Source organism: Dromaius novaehollandiae, chromosome 14 (genome assembly GCF_036370855.1).
Source record: "Dromaius novaehollandiae isolate bDroNov1 chromosome 14, bDroNov1.hap1, whole genome shotgun sequence".
In the NCBI taxonomy this organism is placed as follows: domain Eukaryota; kingdom Metazoa; phylum Chordata; class Aves; order Casuariiformes; family Dromaiidae; genus Dromaius; species Dromaius novaehollandiae.
This window is the reverse complement of record NC_088111.1, coordinates 14,331,979-14,350,605: the sequence shown is the minus strand read 5'-3', so window position 1 is coordinate 14,350,605 and position 18,627 is coordinate 14,331,979. Positions and strand designations below refer to the sequence as shown.

General features: G+C 40.0%; 1 long non-coding RNA gene and 1 pseudogene across 14 annotated transcripts in view; both read left to right on the top strand.

Annotated features, from left to right (window-relative positions):
- LOC112981110 (uncharacterized) overlaps window positions 1-18,627 on the top strand; it is a 210,614-nt gene that overhangs the window by 109,790 nt on the left and 82,197 nt on the right. The window lies entirely within an intron of this gene.
- On the top strand, window positions 11,419-11,562 carry LOC112981111 (U1 spliceosomal RNA; annotated as a pseudogene).

Genomic DNA, 18,627 nt, shown 5'->3' with positions numbered 1-18,627 from the left:
TGCATCTTGGCCTTGCTCAAGCCTGGGGAAGGGAATGGTCCTTCGTATTGTGCTGGTCATGTTTTCATGGCACATGAGGGGATCCCAAGGTTAATCAACAGCCTCTGTTTTGTCAATGTGCTCTCCCAGGAGCTTTCCACAGGCTGGGGCCTGGACAACTAAAAGTTATGAAGACTGAGCATGGAAGGGCTGAGTAAATGGAGCATGCTGTCTAGATATTGTCCCCTTCTGTCTTCCAGGCCTCAGAACAGCTTTCTGAGGACGGCTGGCAGTAGGCTGCATCTTGCATCTCCAAGAGAGACAGCTACTGGTTCCCAGACTTCTCTCCGCCAGCGACTGCTGTCACCCAAAACTGGGGTGATGTGATCTCCCGTGCTTGCTGGGGGACCCCATGGAAGCCCATGGGTTTGAGGGGGCTAAAGCATACACAGCGGAAAGAAACGTCTGGTCACGCTGCCTCCCTCGTGCACAGTGACAGGGAGGCCGGCGGAGCTCCCGCTGCAGCTCTGCCCTCAGACCCCCTCCTTGGAGTGCCGTGCCTTTCCCAGCAGTGCAAGGCTGTTACAGCCGATTTGCAGTGCAGTTGCAGTGCAAAGGAGTCTCAGAGCTTCTTCCCTGAATGTAGAATTTTGTAATTAGTTCATAATCACATATAAATCTTTTCTCAAGTGTGTTTATTTGTGTCCTAGAGATTTATGTCCTGCAAACTTCATAGAGCAATAGAAAAAAGATTTATCTGTTGGGTTACAAAAAGTCATATACTATACTTATGGCAAGATGATTTCTTAGTTTCCTGGAGTTGGTCTGCGGCATAGAGGATATCTTCTAATACCCACTCACAGTGTAACTCTGAAAATAACTCATGCTAGCTGTGGTTGTGCTTCAAGATACTGTGTAATTTAAAGCATAATTAGAGCTAAAATATTAGTAGAAAATAAATGCTGTAATAATGTCCTCTCATACTTGTAGCTTTTGTCTTAAAGCTTTCCAGCTCACTTCAAGAGCTATACTTGCAATTAGATATGCCCATAATTCTGCTGGTCAGGTTCTCAGTTGTAAAATTGTCTCTTCTTACTGTAGATGTAAAATTTCATAGTACTACTAAGGGACTAATTTACATTTTCCTATATAAATATTTTGTGTAAGAAATTTATGGTATATATTTAAAACAGAGCTAATTATGGATATATTATTATGTAGATTAATACTAGCTTGCTGTCCTGTCAATGATGATATTTCCTACTGTCTATAAAAAATAAACATTGAGTAACTCACAAGTGACCGCATAGTCCCTTCACTTCTAGTGAATCTTGTGCTGCGAGTCTGCTGGGAGAGGATTTGACGAAGCTAATTTTCTGTAGACTCCATTCTCTTTGTAACTGGGAAAAATAGGCACTTCTCAAGTGCTAGTCATGTCCTCAGGTAGACGCTGGAAGCGGATCAGATAATAAGTGATCTAAATGTGCCTGCTTCATTCCATTGACCATAAAGGAAGTCTGTGGACAACTGGATAGGGAAGTCTAAAGCTAGGGGATCTGGATCCCACCAGTGTGTTTTAAAATAACACACCAAACCTAATGGTCTAAGATTGTGGTGTTTGGGCTACAATTCTGTGAACACTTTAAGTACACTGAAATTTAGTCAGTGTGACTAGCTCTGCAAAAGTGAGTACACTTCCTTGCCATTTTATTTATTTATGCATTTATGTACGTGAGTTTCTTGGCATTGTTTAATCAGTTCCAAACCCGTGTTTCATGAAGCTATGGGTAGATGCAGAAGCATTTCATAGCACAGACCCGTGTTGAGGTATAGCCCATTTGTATTTTTGGTAATGGGAGGTCTGTCCTCTTATTTTCGTATGCAGGCTGTGACTGTGATATGGTCCAGGGCTGTACAGTTCCTAGACACTTGCATGTCCTTGGCTGTATTTTCTTATAACACACTCCTCTTTAAATGCCAATGTCAGGCTTTTGGGATGCACAAATATGTTCCGTAAGCTTTTCCCATCCAATTCCCTCACAGAAAATCAGGGAAGAGTCTACTAACTGCACTGTATCATACCACTGTGTCGCATGGATGGTAGAAAACATACAGGCAGATCAGATGAATCTGGAGTTCTGGCTGGGGTATAAAAACTAAAACAGGCTGGGAGCTGGAGGCAGGTTTTTATTCCTGGCTCTCTTTGGCTCCTGAAGCAGCCCCTGCTCCAGAGCCATTGCTCCTCGGAAAGCGCCTTTGCCTCTCCAGGCTCGCTTGGAGTGACCGAAGATATGGGCTGCAAAGTGGATATTTATTTCAAACATTTCAAGAGTGTGTCCCCAGCCACATCTGAGAACCGACAAGAAGTGTAATGCAATTTCAGAAAGTGACGCCGATAACGTATGCTGCAGGTCGGCAGGAGAAAGCAAAACGTTATGGCAACAAAGAAACCCTTTCTGCCCCTTGGTAGTCAATCATTTCATTAGTCGGCATTTAAAGGTCTGCTAAGTGCTTTATCCTTATCTGCACAAGATATTGTTTTGGAGGCCCTGCTTACTACATGATGAATTCTACAATTAATTTCTAATGTATTTATCGGTTCATTTGCTTGTCTGTCCTGATAAAGGGAAAATGCTATGAGAGAGCTCCTGTGTCTCTCACTGATGAGAGAACAGCTTCGGCTTGCTAAATTCTGGGTGACACTTCAATCTGTTTGGGTGGTGGAATATTTAAATCAATGTACAAGATATTTAATTAAAACTTCCATTCTTTCATTTATAAATGTACAAAAGCAAGAAAAATGGATTTGCTAGGGGTAGGCTGGTGACAGTGAAGAGTTCTGGACTCTGGAGATTGCAGAGCACTGATGAGTATTACCTCCTATTTTTCTGCTTCTGTGGCACTGCCTGAGACACACTAGTTAGTATGGCTCCACTGAAATCAGTGAAGGCTGTTGATTTGCTCCAGGTAGTACAAATAAGCAAGTTACCTGATTTCAGTGGAGCTATGCCAAGTTACAATACCTGTGACTCTCGTACTGTGCATGAGTGTCAAAACTATCCAATTCTTTTTAGAAAAGTTATTTCTGTGTAGAAAATGGAAGAGACTTAGCTCCCTATTTCACTTAAGGTAATTGTTTCTAAAGTACCCTTTGTCTTGTTCAGAAATAGCCTTGTTTTTGCCAGGTGATACTTAGAAAAAACAGTAAAAACCTTCCATCCAAAAATCCCTGGGATGAGTTAAGCATGTAGAAGAATATTCAAATTGTATCAGAAATTCTTTTGGTTTTCACTCCTACTAGTGAGCACTTTTGGAGAAAGATCTGAAGTGGCCAAATTGCTGCCATCTTCATTATAAAGGTTGAACGCTTGTCTAAGTGCATACAGCAAGTCCATAGCATATAGGCCTGTCCTTTTCCCCTCAGTGTTTCCTACCTCCTGGCTGTAGCTTTTGGTTTACATTACCCAGTAACGTGTGTGTGCAAAGCTGACCAAAAAAGCAGCCTGCAACGCCAGCCCAGATCAAAGCGTGCTCCAGCTGGCGCTTATGGCAGCATGAGCAGGAACAACCAAGAGGGAGAGTGGTTGGGTCCTGAGGAAAGCTGTAGAGTTGCTATGGGAAAAGTGTTATGGGGGATCCACATGCTGCACTGCAGAGAATGGCCAGGGAGGACCCTTTGTTTGGGAATCATGTTGCTTCTCTTCAAGGCTGGTCGCTGGTGAGTGTTTTCCCTTTCGCTTGGTTTTTATTTTCCCCTAAAGTAACTTTTATGACTGTAGTTAATGTATGCTATCAGCTATGGACCCTGCAAATAAATCTTTGTGCACGTGAACCTGTCTCAGCATCCTTTGGGCAAAATGTATTACTGCATAGACGTCACTGAGACCTGGTGCACGAGGCTTTACACACAGAAATAAATGTTGCCCATAGCTTTCAATTCTCCTGCTGCAGCTATTTGACAGTATTACTTGTCAAGAGCTAGAGAATCAGTGTTGTTATTCAATAAACACCAATTTTAACTGGGCCTTTGCTCTACTACTATGCGTCTCTGTAAGCTAAAGAAAACCACTAGAGATAGAACAAGACTTCAGGAAGGCAATTGCCAAACAGGAAACAAAGGCTGCCCCAAGGGCATTATGAAATTTTGAAGAGGTTTTCGTGTTGGGAACTCTGTGATGCAATTGTTGTGTTTCACAGTAAATCATAATAGCCTCCCTCTCTATTGGTGACAAGCAAGAATGGATTTGCTCTTGGGAGTAAATTACTCCTGGTTCAGGATGTGACCTCCTTCATTTATTCATCATGAAATATGCACATTACATACCATGTGAGATGAAATGGCCAACATAAATCCTTTGCTGACTAGAAACGTATGATGTGATACAATATTCCAGAAAGAATATGTTTTGATACACAGCCTTAGAGTTCAGATATCTTAAATATGATGACAGAAAAGTGCTCAATTAACTGAGCTTTAGTTTGAAATAAATGCACAGTGTGTGCAACCTGAACATTATATAGACTACTTCTGTCTTTTTTTCATTTCTCTATTATCTAAACAATACTTTAAATAGTGTAGTTATCACAGATAACAACCTGAGTTTCATAATAAAAATGTAGTGAGTGCTTTGTTATACAGTGGGAACTATGGCAAATCAATTATGCAAAAGAGGCCTGTAAAGGTGAAAATACAATAGAAATTGTTTTCACTCTTCATCTTTGACCTTGGCAGGAGCTGTTGGGTTCAGACTCTTTTGAAGGGTCATGGAATAGTCCCCATTAATCCTAGCCCCTGAACTCTCAGAATACTGGGGAAGGAGGATAACAAAGGAAAATGAATACAAAAAACCCCTAAAGGGGTTTATAAACAAAACACAGGCCACTTTCATCTTCAGAAGAGCATGTAATAACACATATAAACTAGAAGCTTAATAGGTTGATTAGTGAACATAGAATCATTTCTTACTAAATTTGTGTCTAGATGAGGATTTATTTTTAACACTCTGCTAAGGCCCATTTAGGGCCTTCTGGTCCTACTGTGGGTCACTTGAATCCAGTTAAAGTCTTTAGACTAGAGCAAGCTTATGAAAGAAGTCTTTCAACAGGGAATGAAATGAACTATATGTTTATTTTAAATGATAAAATGGCTGTTTTTCTAATATGCATGCTATATTAGAATGAAATTGCATGTGTGCCAAAAACTGGACTGTAATTTAAAGGATGTTAGTAGAAAAAGCAATGAGTTAGGAAAACATGTTCCTTCCTTCAAAAGTAAATTGTTGGGAGTAATATCCATTCCTGCATCTTTCCCATCTCTCTCTATCCCTACCTTGAGTTAAGCTTGATTTAGATGATATTGTGGTTCAGAAATTAGGCAGGAATGTAAGGAAAATTAGCTTTGTACTGGATGACCTGTGAATGTTACAGAGGCTTTAGCAGCATTTATGGTATAGATGGTAAAAGGTATAGAGGAATTCTGCCATCATAAATGGCAGAAATCAGATGGGACCTTATCTCTCATGAGTATCTTCCCGTTGGAGGCTGGAATTTCACCAGCTCTTAACTATTCAGTGCTGATCTGGGTGAGAAGAATTGGGAGGAAACAAGTGAGAAGGGCCAGTGTATGGATATATTATTGGCAAGAGAGTACTTGTCATACAGTTGACTGTAATTGAGGGTGAGAAAGGTTAATATTCCTTAGCTCCTTCTGCGAATACTCAAAGCATCCAAAATAAGCCTTTTTCAGGGTGTAACTCTAAGCATAAAAGATGGACACTGAAGTTCAAATAGAATTTCTCAGTGTGAATCTGGAAAAGTTTGAAATACATGATTCTAATTTTGGCCTTGCTACATGTGGAATATGGTTCTTCCTGTCTGTGCGCTCTATTATTCCTAAGCAATTAAATATAAAAAATCGAAATAAATGTAACCACCTCCACTGCAAATCATTATGTGAAATTGCACATGCTAGCTGGTACAATATAGCCAGCAGCTACAGGCTTTCCTTTATTCTTATCACAACTATATACTACCGGCTTACACTCTTCAACTTCACTTGAAGGTCAAAGATGTGAAATATGAGCACATGTGATATTCTGAGATGCTGTTGGTAGTAATATTAAACACATTCTGAAGTAGGACATGTACTATCTATTTTTAGCTGTAATCTTGGCTGAGTGGCAGAGTTAATGCTCTGGTTAGAATTTGAATAATACATGAGACTTGCACTATGAGAACAATAATTTAGCTATAATCTGATGCATGAAGTAATGAGTGGTAATGTTCTCTTGAGATGCAGTAAGTCACTATGTACCTTAGTAAACAAGTGTAAATGGTTTGGCAAGCACATGGTAATCATAATGGACTCGTTTAGCTTCTCATTGAAGTCACAAGAGTGATGGCAGGAATACATTTAGCCTAGTGTCTTGCAGAAGATTTGCAGCTGGAAAACAGGGAGAAGCATGTACCAGTAAATAAAATGTGCTTATATCAGAAAAGTAATTGAGAATATTTAAGTCTGCGCTTTACAGAAAAATTGTTCCCTAGAGACAAAACTATTGTATTTGCAACAGACTCTAGTGATACGAAAAATTGCTTGTTTGCTTAAACTTTGTTTGTGTCCGTTGACTATGAACCTTTCCCTTGGGGAAGATGTCTTGCCCATATTTACTTATGATGGGAAATGTGGTCCTGACCAAAAAAAAAAAAAAAAAAAGAAAGGCTAAAGTGAAAGATAATTTTATCATGGTATACGTGCATATAGGCAGTGAAAGGAGAATGGCAACAAACATTCCCTTTTTTACTGACTAAACTTTAATCTTGGATAAATGGGTGGGTTCACCCAAAAGGAACAATCTTACTGTGTTTCTGTGGTGATCTTTTCTGTCAAATCTGAATGAGGTCTGTGTACCTGAAGTGCCCACTTACCTTCTAATACCCCAACACTTCTTATATTTAGTGGAGGCATAAGCATAATTTCTTTGGATGTACAGTATATAGATTCCTAGGTAGTAATACACATGCCTCATAACTCACAATATCTATGAGATGGTTGCTTTGTATACCTCTGGCGTAAGCTTCTCTTTAAGCCAGAGTTTCACAGGAGTTCGGTATGCCTGATGGATTTACCTTGAAGTGTAATCTGACCTCTTTTGAAAGTCTAATCTCGAGTGCTCTGTTACCACCAAATTCCTGGTGGATTCTGAGGTCTTGCTTTGTTTTCCATGCTTCACATGTTAGTGTGGAAGCTATTGGTAGAAGCCTGAGCCAGCTCTGAGTTATTCCAGAGACACAGAACCAAGGGTCTAAAGGTTTTTAGACACACTCATCTGTATAGTTAGGTCAATATGGGCAGATGTCACTAAAGTCCTCCTGAGGTGGGAGTGCTGAGCTGAGCTTTTTTCATGGCTCATTTAATGTTGCAATGATCGAGTAAAGGTGAGGTGAAAAAATCCTTTGCTGAGAGTGGAGAAACCATGACATAACTCCAGTCATCTTGACTTTGACTTTTGAGCAAGAGAGAACAAGTCTGGACTTCTTCCTAATGGTAGGAAATATCAGCCCATCCAGAGTGTTTGATTAAGTCAAATCTATTGCTCCTGTCACTATAACACTGACTGACTTTGTTTGCCACCTCTTCTTTATGGCAGATTTTGTTTTATTATATGCACATTACAGCTCTCTGCTCTGTTACCCTGTTATAAACTGATAGAAATGTGACAGTGTTAAAACTGCGTTTGACTGAAATACAACTTTGGAATCTTTTGATCAGGTTAAACAAATAGAAAAATGTTGTTTCAGTAACATGATGTATTTTATCTGATCTCAGACAAAAAGTTTTGTTTTGTTTTTGCTCTTTAATAGAGCAGTATAGAAGGGGGGCAGCTTTAAATTCATGGTGAAACACAGTCACATCAGAAGTTAAATTTAATTGCTTTCAACATCCTCTTAAGAGGCAGTCCTTTGTCAATGGCAAAGGGATACAGAGATAATTGGTAAAGAACAGGTAATGCTGAATTTGATTAACTGCTTTGGTTAATGTTGCAGAACTGGCAGTCTGTGAGGTATATGGAATTGTAGCTGTGGCTTTCTCTGCTTGTGTTACCCTATTTTCCATATCATCTGGATTTGAAATGAAGCCAATTTAATTCCACAGTGGTTCTCTCTGACCTTATGGCAGTGCCATAAGGTCACTATGGAGAATTACAGAGCACAAAAAGCAAGTAGGAAACTGAAGTGATGAAGGAAATGGCGTCAACCCAGTCATTTTCATCATTTAGGTAAACCTGGCCTGGAATTTGGTAAGGGCAGGTTTATCTGAAGATCTAGTTCTCCTCCCTTAGAGCAGGAGATGTGCAGCCCAAAGTTTAGGCTGATGTAAAGCAACGCAGCTCCGCTAGGGCCCACAGAGCTGCGGGAGCCGCGGCCCGGCGAGCGCACCCGGGCACGGCCGCTCCTGGGCTGCACCTGGAGCACTGGCTGGCCAGGGCTGTGACGAGAGGAACCTCGCGTTAAGGCTTGTTCATTTGAACAGGCTGATTACTGCCAATGCCTTGGCTCCTCTATGAATTCAAGTGATGCTTTCAAAATTTGAAAACTTCAGGAAAATTACTAACTAATCAACAAATTAGTTTGTTATGAATTATTCAGTTAGTTTTGGTGATAAGGACTGCAGAAGAAAAAAAAATGCCAGTGCAAGCCAGGAAATAATGAGCTGTCCATTTAAAACAAAGCCAAACCAAGCCCAGGAGCATGTCTGGGAAAAAGGGACACAGCATTTGCTCTTGCAGGAGAGGCAATTGGTGAATATTTAAAATCACTACAGCTACAATTAAGTGATGGGATTTGGGGCAAAATAGAGAAGGATGGGGGACTTGGAGTCAAGGGGCCATTTCCTGCCTGGCTTAAAGCCTGAAACAGGATGCGTCACTGGCAAAGCAAACATCTGTCAAAATCTCAAATTAGAAAAGAGAGACATGAAAACAAAATAAAGCTCACAGCAGATTTGATTTGCATGCAGTGAAAGGTGCAAAGCCCTAGTTGTTTTGACTTTTATTAATTTGAAGTTTCCTTCACCTTCTTTGTATTTTTTAAGTTCCAAAGTTCAAGAACTGTTCTTGTCCCCTCCCAGACATCTCATTTCCCAGGATATAGTTTCCTATCTTTGACAACTACACCATGTTCAGCTCACAGAAACTGAGCAAAGCGAAAGAGATCTATCAGCTTGAAAATACTTGTATGAAAACAACAAAATCTCCTTATTAGTAAGATTTATTCAGTTTTTACTTGTAGTTTTAGATTTTTATAAAGAGTTTTCTTTTGCATAGTGACAGAAGCACGCTGCAGTCATGGAATTGCCAGAGAAAACAATTGTGGATGTGAAATGTCAGAACTGTGTCACAAGGGGAGTTACTTCTACTAAAGGATTTTAACTAGCTTGAAAATCCAAGGTACTGCCAGATGGAAAAAAGTGTTCAACAGCACTGGAAGATGCTCTGTCAAAGAGTGGCTGCAAATCTTGGCTGCGAGTGGCCCAGAGCACCCAGAGGAAGCTGCTGCTTTGCCAGATTTGGTAGTGGTCGCAAGAGCCAAAGTTGCTGCCAAAGCCCCTTGGAGCTGATGACACGAAACCTCTGCTCCCAGCTGAGAAGTTCAGTTCTGCCCCTTCCAGGATGTCAGAGAACAGCACAAGTGGGGCAGGCTCAGAGTCTGCAGAGGGGGATGTGAAGCCTGAAGGCATAAGAGGAAAAACAGAGGGAACAGATAGACAGAAAGAGGGAAAAACCAGGGCAAGAGGGAGAGAGATGGAAAGAGGATGGAGATAGGGAGAGAAAGAGAGAAAGAAGGCAATTAGAAACCAAGGACAGTGAGTCAGGGAATAAAGGAATCCCAGAAATACGGAAACTAGAGAAAGGAGAATAAAAAAGCCAGTAGACTTTAAGACTCACTTATTCAATGGACAGAACATCACAGATCCTGTGCTGAGCTACTCAATAGAAGCACAGTGTGAACAAACAGAAAATAGCCAAAGGGAATTGTTTACAGCCTAGCTTTACCAATCAGTAAGTCCAAAGAACATTTGTAAGTAAAGCTCAGTCTCGGTTAAGGCATAATGCTTCTTTATGCAGCTCCATAACAAATTTTCAACAGATCTTCTGTGTGTCAGGTCCCTATTTCTCAACAGATTTGGCACTCTTTAAAGGAGCAGGTCTGTGCTGTGAAGTCTGTATCTGCATCAGTGAGTTAAAACAGTATCTACCAAGAGTTTTGTAGTGTTGATACAATCACGTCTACAGCTTCTATAATGACCTTGTTCCTTTTTGCTTCAAGATGAAAAAGATGGAGACGAGGCCACTTTTAATCTGCAGCAATACAATTTGGTTTTAACCAAGCAAAGAGGGTTAAGTATAATTTATCCCTAGCACAACTGTATGTGTTCACTGGAGCTACACTAGAGGAGATGCTGGTGTGTAGTTTTTATAGTGGAAGTAATTAACACTGAAGCACAAACGTTTATACCAGACTTCACTGTGGCTCATTTTTAATTATTTTACAACTTATTTACTCGTTTAATTATACATTGGAGTTTAAGCTCTATAAAAGTGACATTGTTATGACGCAGTCACTTGAGATTCTGGCTTTTACAGCTTCTGGGACCAATCATCTCCTTTGGAGACTTGCTATTTTTAGAGCTGAGGATGGTTAGCATCTTACAAGAGCATCTCAGCTTCTTGCAGGATTTGCCCAGTACTGATTGTCCTCAAACCAACATGATGATGACATGATAAAACCTGACATAAGATGTTCTTTGAATCCACCTGTGTAATTCTATTTAAATTTCAAGCAAACAAGTTGACATGTTTTTCCTAATTTCAGTGTCTGTATATTCTATATGCTTAGGATCTATCCTATATTCTTAGGATTTCCCATTAACTCCCATGTTGCCTACTGCATCCAGTTGCTCTGTGCCCCAGTTAAGAACATATAAATCTGACTCTGAGGTCAAGAGTTGAGAAAGATGAAAGAATGAACCTGTTAAGCTAAGAAAAAGGCTATTATTTTTAGTAGAATGGTTTCACCAGAGGAGATATGCTAGCTTTATTATGTCTACATAATCAGTTCCTAGAGAGAACAAGGAAGAACTCAAGCAATTTATGCCTTTGTATCCAACTGATGTACAGTTCACTGCAGGGCCATCTCAGTGGTCAGTATGTCTTTCCTATGAGAGGAGCTTTCAACATCCAAGCTACATCTAATAGGTAATACTCTAGATTTAATTGCTGTTCTGCTTCAATGAGGAGTATTATGGAGGAAATTTAGAAAAGTTCAGTTTTATCATGGCTTCCCTGGACAGCCATGGAGTGAGATTTCCTCTGGGATGGACTAAATCAGCAGTGTGCTATCAAAGCTAAGGAGCTGAGCCAGTTTGCTGCTTCACTGCTACTTACCTGGCAGAGGAGATACCATGATCAGGCAGGTGGTTTTCCCAGGGTGAGGCTCATCCCTTGCACCCCGGGTGACCATGGTGTCTGCGCTGACCACATAATTTGTGGTAGTGGGGGACTGCGTTTGCACTCTCCCCTGTTTTTGTGGTGCCCAGCAACAGGAGGAGAAGCAATGGGCACAAACTGAAACACAGGAAGTTCCGTCTGGACATGAGGAAAAACTTCTTTACTGTGAGGGTGGCTGTGCACTGCAGTAGGTTGCCCAGAGAGGTTGTGGAGTCTCCTTCCTTGGAGATATTCCAAAGCCATCTGGACACAGTGCTGGGCAACGTGCTCTAGGTGACCCCGCTTGAGCAGAGGGGTTGGGCTAGATGATCTCCAGAGGTCCCTTCCAACCTCAACCACTCTGTGATTCTGTAATTCCCACAGACCTTTCTTAGCAAAGTTCGGAGATGAAGGATGGAGTTATTGGTAATTTCTCAGTATCCTGTCCAAAGTCAGAATACATCTGTTTGTTTCTATGTTTAAAGATCTATTTCCATGCACCGTGAACTTACCTGATGCTGAGGCTACAAACCAGCCAAAATGGATGTCAGCCCGATGCTCTGGACCCCACAGCCCCACTGAAGGGGCCTGTAGGGGCCTGCTGTAGCCCATACTGGGGCAGGAGCAGTGACCTGGACAGAGCAGCACAGCACTTGTGTGGGCACGCCAGGGCAGGCAGTACAGCTTCACCAGTATAGTACTGCTTGTGATAGGAGCATCTCCCCAGGCGCGAGTTCCTCTGATTACCTTGCTGGGAGTTAGTTGAACCTGGCTGTGCAGTAACTGATGCACAATGAGTCATGGCCAGGAGAGTTCCCTTTCTTGGAAAGAGCCATTAGTGTCAAAGAGAAGTACTTGTGCAGAGCTGAGGGCTCCTCTGGTGCTGCATATCAGGGACATAGGCTTGTGAGAGGTGAGGGGGAAGAGACTCTCCCACTTTCCTTGCTTTTGCCTCTTCCATTGGAACAAAGAATTTAAGTCTTCAGAGTGCATTTAAGAAGGGCTTATACCGTGCATCCGAACAACAGCATCTGTCCTTGTGTGTGAATACATGGAGACTCTCTGGAGGCCTTCCAACTATTTAAGAGAATCTTATCCTATTTCTCTACATGCTAGAGGGATTTTTATCTTTTTGCCTTTACCCTCTCCATAATCTGTTACCAGTGAGGTTTATTTAACAAAACTATTGACAAATATTCATATCTATTAGCTGCCACATCATGTTAAGTCTCAGCTGGTCTGTTTTCCTCTGTCAAATTTAACTACGGTTCAAAAGACAATGTAACATGATATAAGTGACAAAAATTGACAGGACAAGTCACGACAAAATGTGTCAGCCTGGAACATCCAGAAGGCAGCTCCCCAAACAAAGAAGCGATCCCACCTGTCCCCCAGCTCCTCTCTTGACTTCCTCTCCCACACATATGAGTTCAGTTCTCAGCTTGACTGGCAACATGTCTAAAAAATTAGGCATTTTTTTCCTCCTGATTGCCTGTCAAACCAAAAGTCACATCCTGTATATCATTTATTACATTTCTTTGTTTTTTTCTTTTTACTGTTCTATAGGCTAATTCCTGCAGTCTTGTTTACATCTGGCCTTGTCTCTAACGCCTTCTAGTTCCTGTCTAATTTATAAATTTCTATGTCAAGCCATTTCCTTTAGTCATATCACATTTACACTCCTTCCTATCAGCATTAATGAAAGACCCTCCACTGTTTCATTCCTTTGGGCTATATTCTTTATGCCCACAAAGCAAATAATTTAGATCCTAAAGAGATAAAGAAATTCTTTGCTTGGTTTTGGCTGATATTCTGCAAAAGCTGCATTCTTAAGCTGAAGGTTACAGCTGTGTCCTTACAAAACAATGCAGTCAGAGTAAATTTTAGGACTAGTATAAGAAATTCTCTGCTAAATATATTTGAGAGAGGGAAAGATTTTCTTTCTTCGTGTTAATGGTATCCTCATGATCAAGAAAGATATGAAACAGGCAATTTCTTCAATAATGATTCCTACCCTTCAATAAATCCCTTCTAGACTTCTTTTGAAAATTCATGTGGGTGAGTGAACATCTCTTAATGGCACTATTTCATGTACTGGCCAGCTTCCACTGAAATTTTGTTTTGATTATAAGATGGTCATATTTTAAAATAGCTCCAGGAACGTGCATTTCTTTGACTAAGTAGCATGGGTAGGTAACATCTTAAGAATTGTAATGTGGAAGGGATGTGACAAGTATGAGTGATCATACTTCTGAAATTAACTCATTTTCCTGTTCACAGAATATTCATCGATTAAAATCAGTTGATTCCTTTCATATATTTCAGTTATTTAGCTACACAACAAATGAGAATTTGGCATTGTGAACTGATTGTTTTATTGATTTGCTACTGATGCTGTTGAACCAGCTATCTTGTTAGTTTTTCTCTACACATTTTCTCTACACAGCAAATATAAAGAAAGAGGTACAGTTGAAATCCAGAAATTACTGCCCTACCAGCTTCATGCAGCAAATCATCCTAGCTGTGTGTATATATATATGTATATAAAAAATACATACATATATATACTGCCTCTCTGTATAATGTCCTGTTTTGGCTTCTGAAACAGGCTGTGTAGCTGCATTACTTTGCTCTTCTGAATGGACTGATTCAAACAGTGACACAATGGAACGCTTCCAGTGTGACTTCTGCCTGTACAGCTGATGTTTTGTCTTAAAGTTGTTGAACTGGATTAGCTAAGCAATAAAAATACTGTTCACAAATAGTGTCAAATGCTATCTATTTTTGAGGTGACTTGGAAATGTTATGTTTTTAATATGATTGCTCAGAAAAAAATCTGTTACCATATGATCTTGTTTCACTTTAAATTGAACTTCAGAAATTCTCAGTTAAGTATTTTTAAAGATGGAGATCTGATTAAATGCCGATAACAAAAAAATATAATTGTGAGTAACAGTAAGTAGTATATTTACAGGACCATCTGGCATGGGCTCAAAGAACGCCAGGCACATTTCAGTCTGAAAGGCCGCCATGTGTGTTAATGTCCACAAGCACTCTCCTTATTGGCACATTTTGAGAACAGAATTGCAAGTCTATCTTAAGAGAAATGAGAAACAAATAAGAAAAAAAGAACAAACATATTAAAAGTAAACATAAAGCTAAAATAATAACCTGAACTGTTTCTTTCTAATTTTTTTTAAGCTCTATCAGGACTTTATTAAGCTTCTAGGGTGAAAGGACCCGTCTGTGTTTCTGCAAGCACATACTGACACTTAGGTCCTGGCAGAAAGTGCAGTCCTGCTTTAGATCTGACTGACTTCTTCTGATGCTCCATTTCCAGTGTCCACAGCTGGGTTGTAATCACCACGGGCATTTTTCGCCCCCCTTTCAGGTAGTTTTTCCTGTCCTGGAGGGACATGCACCTTTTTCCAGAGGGAAAATTTCTCATCCCACAGGGCTTCCACCACATCCCACAGTACTGCTTTTTCTTCTTGAATGTTCTGGTCATTTTCCCTGAAAGCTATAGATTCTTTCCAGAGAATCAATTTGTTCCTTGAGATGTTCATATCTTCCTCCCAGAAGATCTTGTCCTTCTTCCAGAAAGCTATATAGTCCTTCCAGAAAGCCTTGTTCTTTTCCTGCACAGCTTCATTCTTTTTCTGCAGGATTTTGTTCTTCTCACGCATGGTTTTATTCTTTTCTTGGATATCCTTAGTCTTCTTCTGAAAATCCCTGACTGCTTCCTGCCAAACCTTATTTGTTTCTTCAAGATTCTGGATCTCTTCCTCAGCAGCCTTCATTTTCTTCTGGTATTCTTCAAGCTTTTCCTGAATGCTACTAACTTGTTCCTGGAAAGCTTTTGTTTTCATCTGGAAGTCCATAATCTTTTGTAGGAAACCTTTGTTCTCTTCTAAAAAATTCTTGATCTCTTCCATGCAAGCTTTGTTTTTTTCCCGGAAGGCCTTGATTTCCTTCCGTAAGGCTTTGGCTTTCTTCTCCTCCTGAAAGACTTTGATCTCTTCATTGAAGTTCTTATTTGTTCTGCAGAAGTCTTTTATTTCCTCCCTGAAGTTTTTTTTCTCTTCCTTCAGAATCCTGCAAAGCTGCTGCTTGTGGCAGTTGGACAAGTTTGTGTGAAAGTTCTTATTCTCTCTCTTTGCATGGTAGAAAGGAGGTATTTCACTGCTTTGTTTCACCTGCTGCATTCTTTGCTCAGTTTTTTGCTTTCTTTCCATCAGATTATAACTAACTCTGGAGAAACTGGATGCCTGGAGCTGACAGGGTGAAGCAACAAACCTTTCAAGTACAAATGTGTTGCTGTGCATGATACTGACTGCTTCTGCTAGAGAAACAGGGCGTTTGTTCAAAGCCTCTGTTAGGACCCCTAAAACAAAACTCAAGGATACAAAAGCACGTAGCATTAGCTATAAATTCCATGGTCTGTAATTGAGCTATATTAGATTAAGAAACTGTCCAATAAAACTAAGCAGGTCATTTTATAAATGAAGTATGAGTTAGGGTATTAAAAATTAACAGTGAATAGTTTTCAGAAGTGACAAATGATTTGGGTAACTCTATTTTCAGCCTAATGTGATGTACCTAAAAGGGACTTGTCTTACAGCATGGCAATCATAATCACTAGTCATTTAGAATAATTTCAGGAGCCTTATATTATTTCATCACAAATTCTTTACTGAAGAGTTTAAAACTGTGCTATGGTTTGCATAGTCAAATTTGTTCAGTGATTACTGGACAATGTGTGCCTTAATTTTAAAGGAAATTGCAACTCAAGCAAATACTTATGCCTCTTATATCTGTACTTCTAGCTTAAGGGTATCATGGGTGTGACAGAAGGGGATGAACAGTCTTCTGTGAATTACATTCTGTGAGAAGATCTGAATTTTTTGTGCAGGTGTTTAAATATTCTTTGATGCTTTCGGTCATTCTTTCAGGAACACTTTTGCCTCTCTTTTGCTTTAGACTTTATCTTGTAAGGTTTATGAATTAATGATTAGATGGAAATATGCTGAATTTTTCAGGCTAATACCCTTTTTTCACCCCATAGATTACCCATATTAGCCTATCTGAATGCATGTGTTTGTGGGTATACGAGGCAAGTTTTGTTTGTTATAAATATAATAGTATGGTAATTTGTAGGTACAATCCATTGTAATTTACACTAGTAGCTGCTTCTTTTCATACTGTGTTGTTTGGAAAGTGGAGTTACAGCTCCAGTAATATCACACTGTCTGTAAAGGATAGCAAGAAGCAACTGATTACTCACTGTAAGCAGCATATGATTTATAATGGCTGTGAGAAAAATCTGTCATCGATGAGCAGTGACCATCTCAAAATATACATGAACTCTGCTGCTTGGAAGAAAGAGAAAACACTGAGCAGATTTACCATAAAAGCCTCATTTTGGCCCACAAAGATCTTGATATTGCAACTGCATCTCGAAGTATGCTTTACTATGAACATCCGTTACGAGGCCTTTCTCAAAATGGATGCAGCGATTAGCAGATTCCTTTTTTTGCACTCATTACCTCTCTGTACTGTGTGATATTACCTTTCAGGGGTTAGTTTTTAAAACATATTAGAAGCTTTGGCTCCCTTTTTGTAGACTGGCTTACTTATTCTCTTTACCTCTAAATCAAATTTTCATTATTAAATGATGAGTACGTATTTCCTGTATTGTAACTAACCTGCTTGTTTTTGCCTGTGCTGGAGAGTCCTGTGCTGTCTTTGCTGTCAGAGCTTGCACCCTAAAGACAAGAGCATCGCAGGGCCTCTGGAGCCACTGCCATCACGTCTAGAATGCAAAGAGAGTAAGAGCTTGCTCAACATTCAGTAGCTGTGAGGTCACACAGCACTGATTTTACTTTAGCAACCAGTGTATTACAAGATGCTGAGCAACCCCCTGCCAAGTCTTAGTGTCACAAATGTTGGTACAAATAATTAGTTTTACTAAAACATTTGAGCTTCAGGAATGTTAGCACAAAGGTCTTGCCAGAGATTCAGATACCCTGAATGAAGGCTACTGTAACAGGGCTACTGCTGTTGCAGTCTGTCTTTGACTCACAGATGTTATCTCTTCTAATTGACCTATTTCCAAGCTTAGAAAGTTAGCGAGAGGTGAGCTGGCTTCTGGGAGTGTTCTCTAATTCAGTCCATGAGTGACAACTGTGTTATGATAATGTTACTCTGCAAGGGCTCTGCAGGTAAGGCAGAAAGCTGAGAAGTGAGATATGTCCCAGAATACGAACAAAACCCAAAAACCCCTTGCCTAGCCTCCTGCATATCCACTTCAGTAGATTTTGGGAGCCTACTAGATACACAGAGGAGGCAAATGGAAATACAGGAAAAATAGCTTTAAACTCTTATTTGTAGAAGCTGTATACCATATATTGTAAAAACTGTGACCAGTACTTTGAGAAGAAACTAGGTGCCCTGCTTTCTGAAAATCAATTAGGCTTGGTTAGCTAACTCTCCAAGCTGCCTTTGGAAATCTTTATATACATCATCTGTGGAGTATGTGTAAATGCTGCATTTCTATAAAGTACTTTCACCAGGAACATCACTATGTTGTGTCAGGGAAATAGCTGGAGTGGGAGGTTCAACTATTTTTGTTGTCCCTAGCCACCTCTCAGGACTCTCTCTACCATTGTTAAAATTTGAACCACAAATGCATAGTGGGACATAGCTAACTGGCCAAATTGATAAGTGGATTAAAACCCCAGTTCCATATTTGCATATGTTAAAATTCAGAAAAATGTGGCTATCCAGTATGAGATTTCAGTTCATGCCCCCACCTGAGTAGACACTGTTTGGGTGAAGTGCTTTGTATTTCATCATTATTATTAAACAGTGGGCTTGTCTTCTGCAGAACAACTACCATGTGAACAGAAATCCTTATACAATACATTGTATGTAGTCTGCTATGTATGTATGGACTCTCTTTTGCTTCCTTTACATTTCATTTCCTTCTTCCTTAAAGCTCACCTTCATTTGATTTAAGGGTCTGTTAGATCTTCATGAAAATCAGCATGATTAGAGGATTCATCTAATGCTCATTGTTATTTTTTCTAAATGAACCTTCGGTAGTTCATTTCTCTGTCCCTCCCCCAGGAGTTGAAGAATTCCATCAAGATGTTGAAGT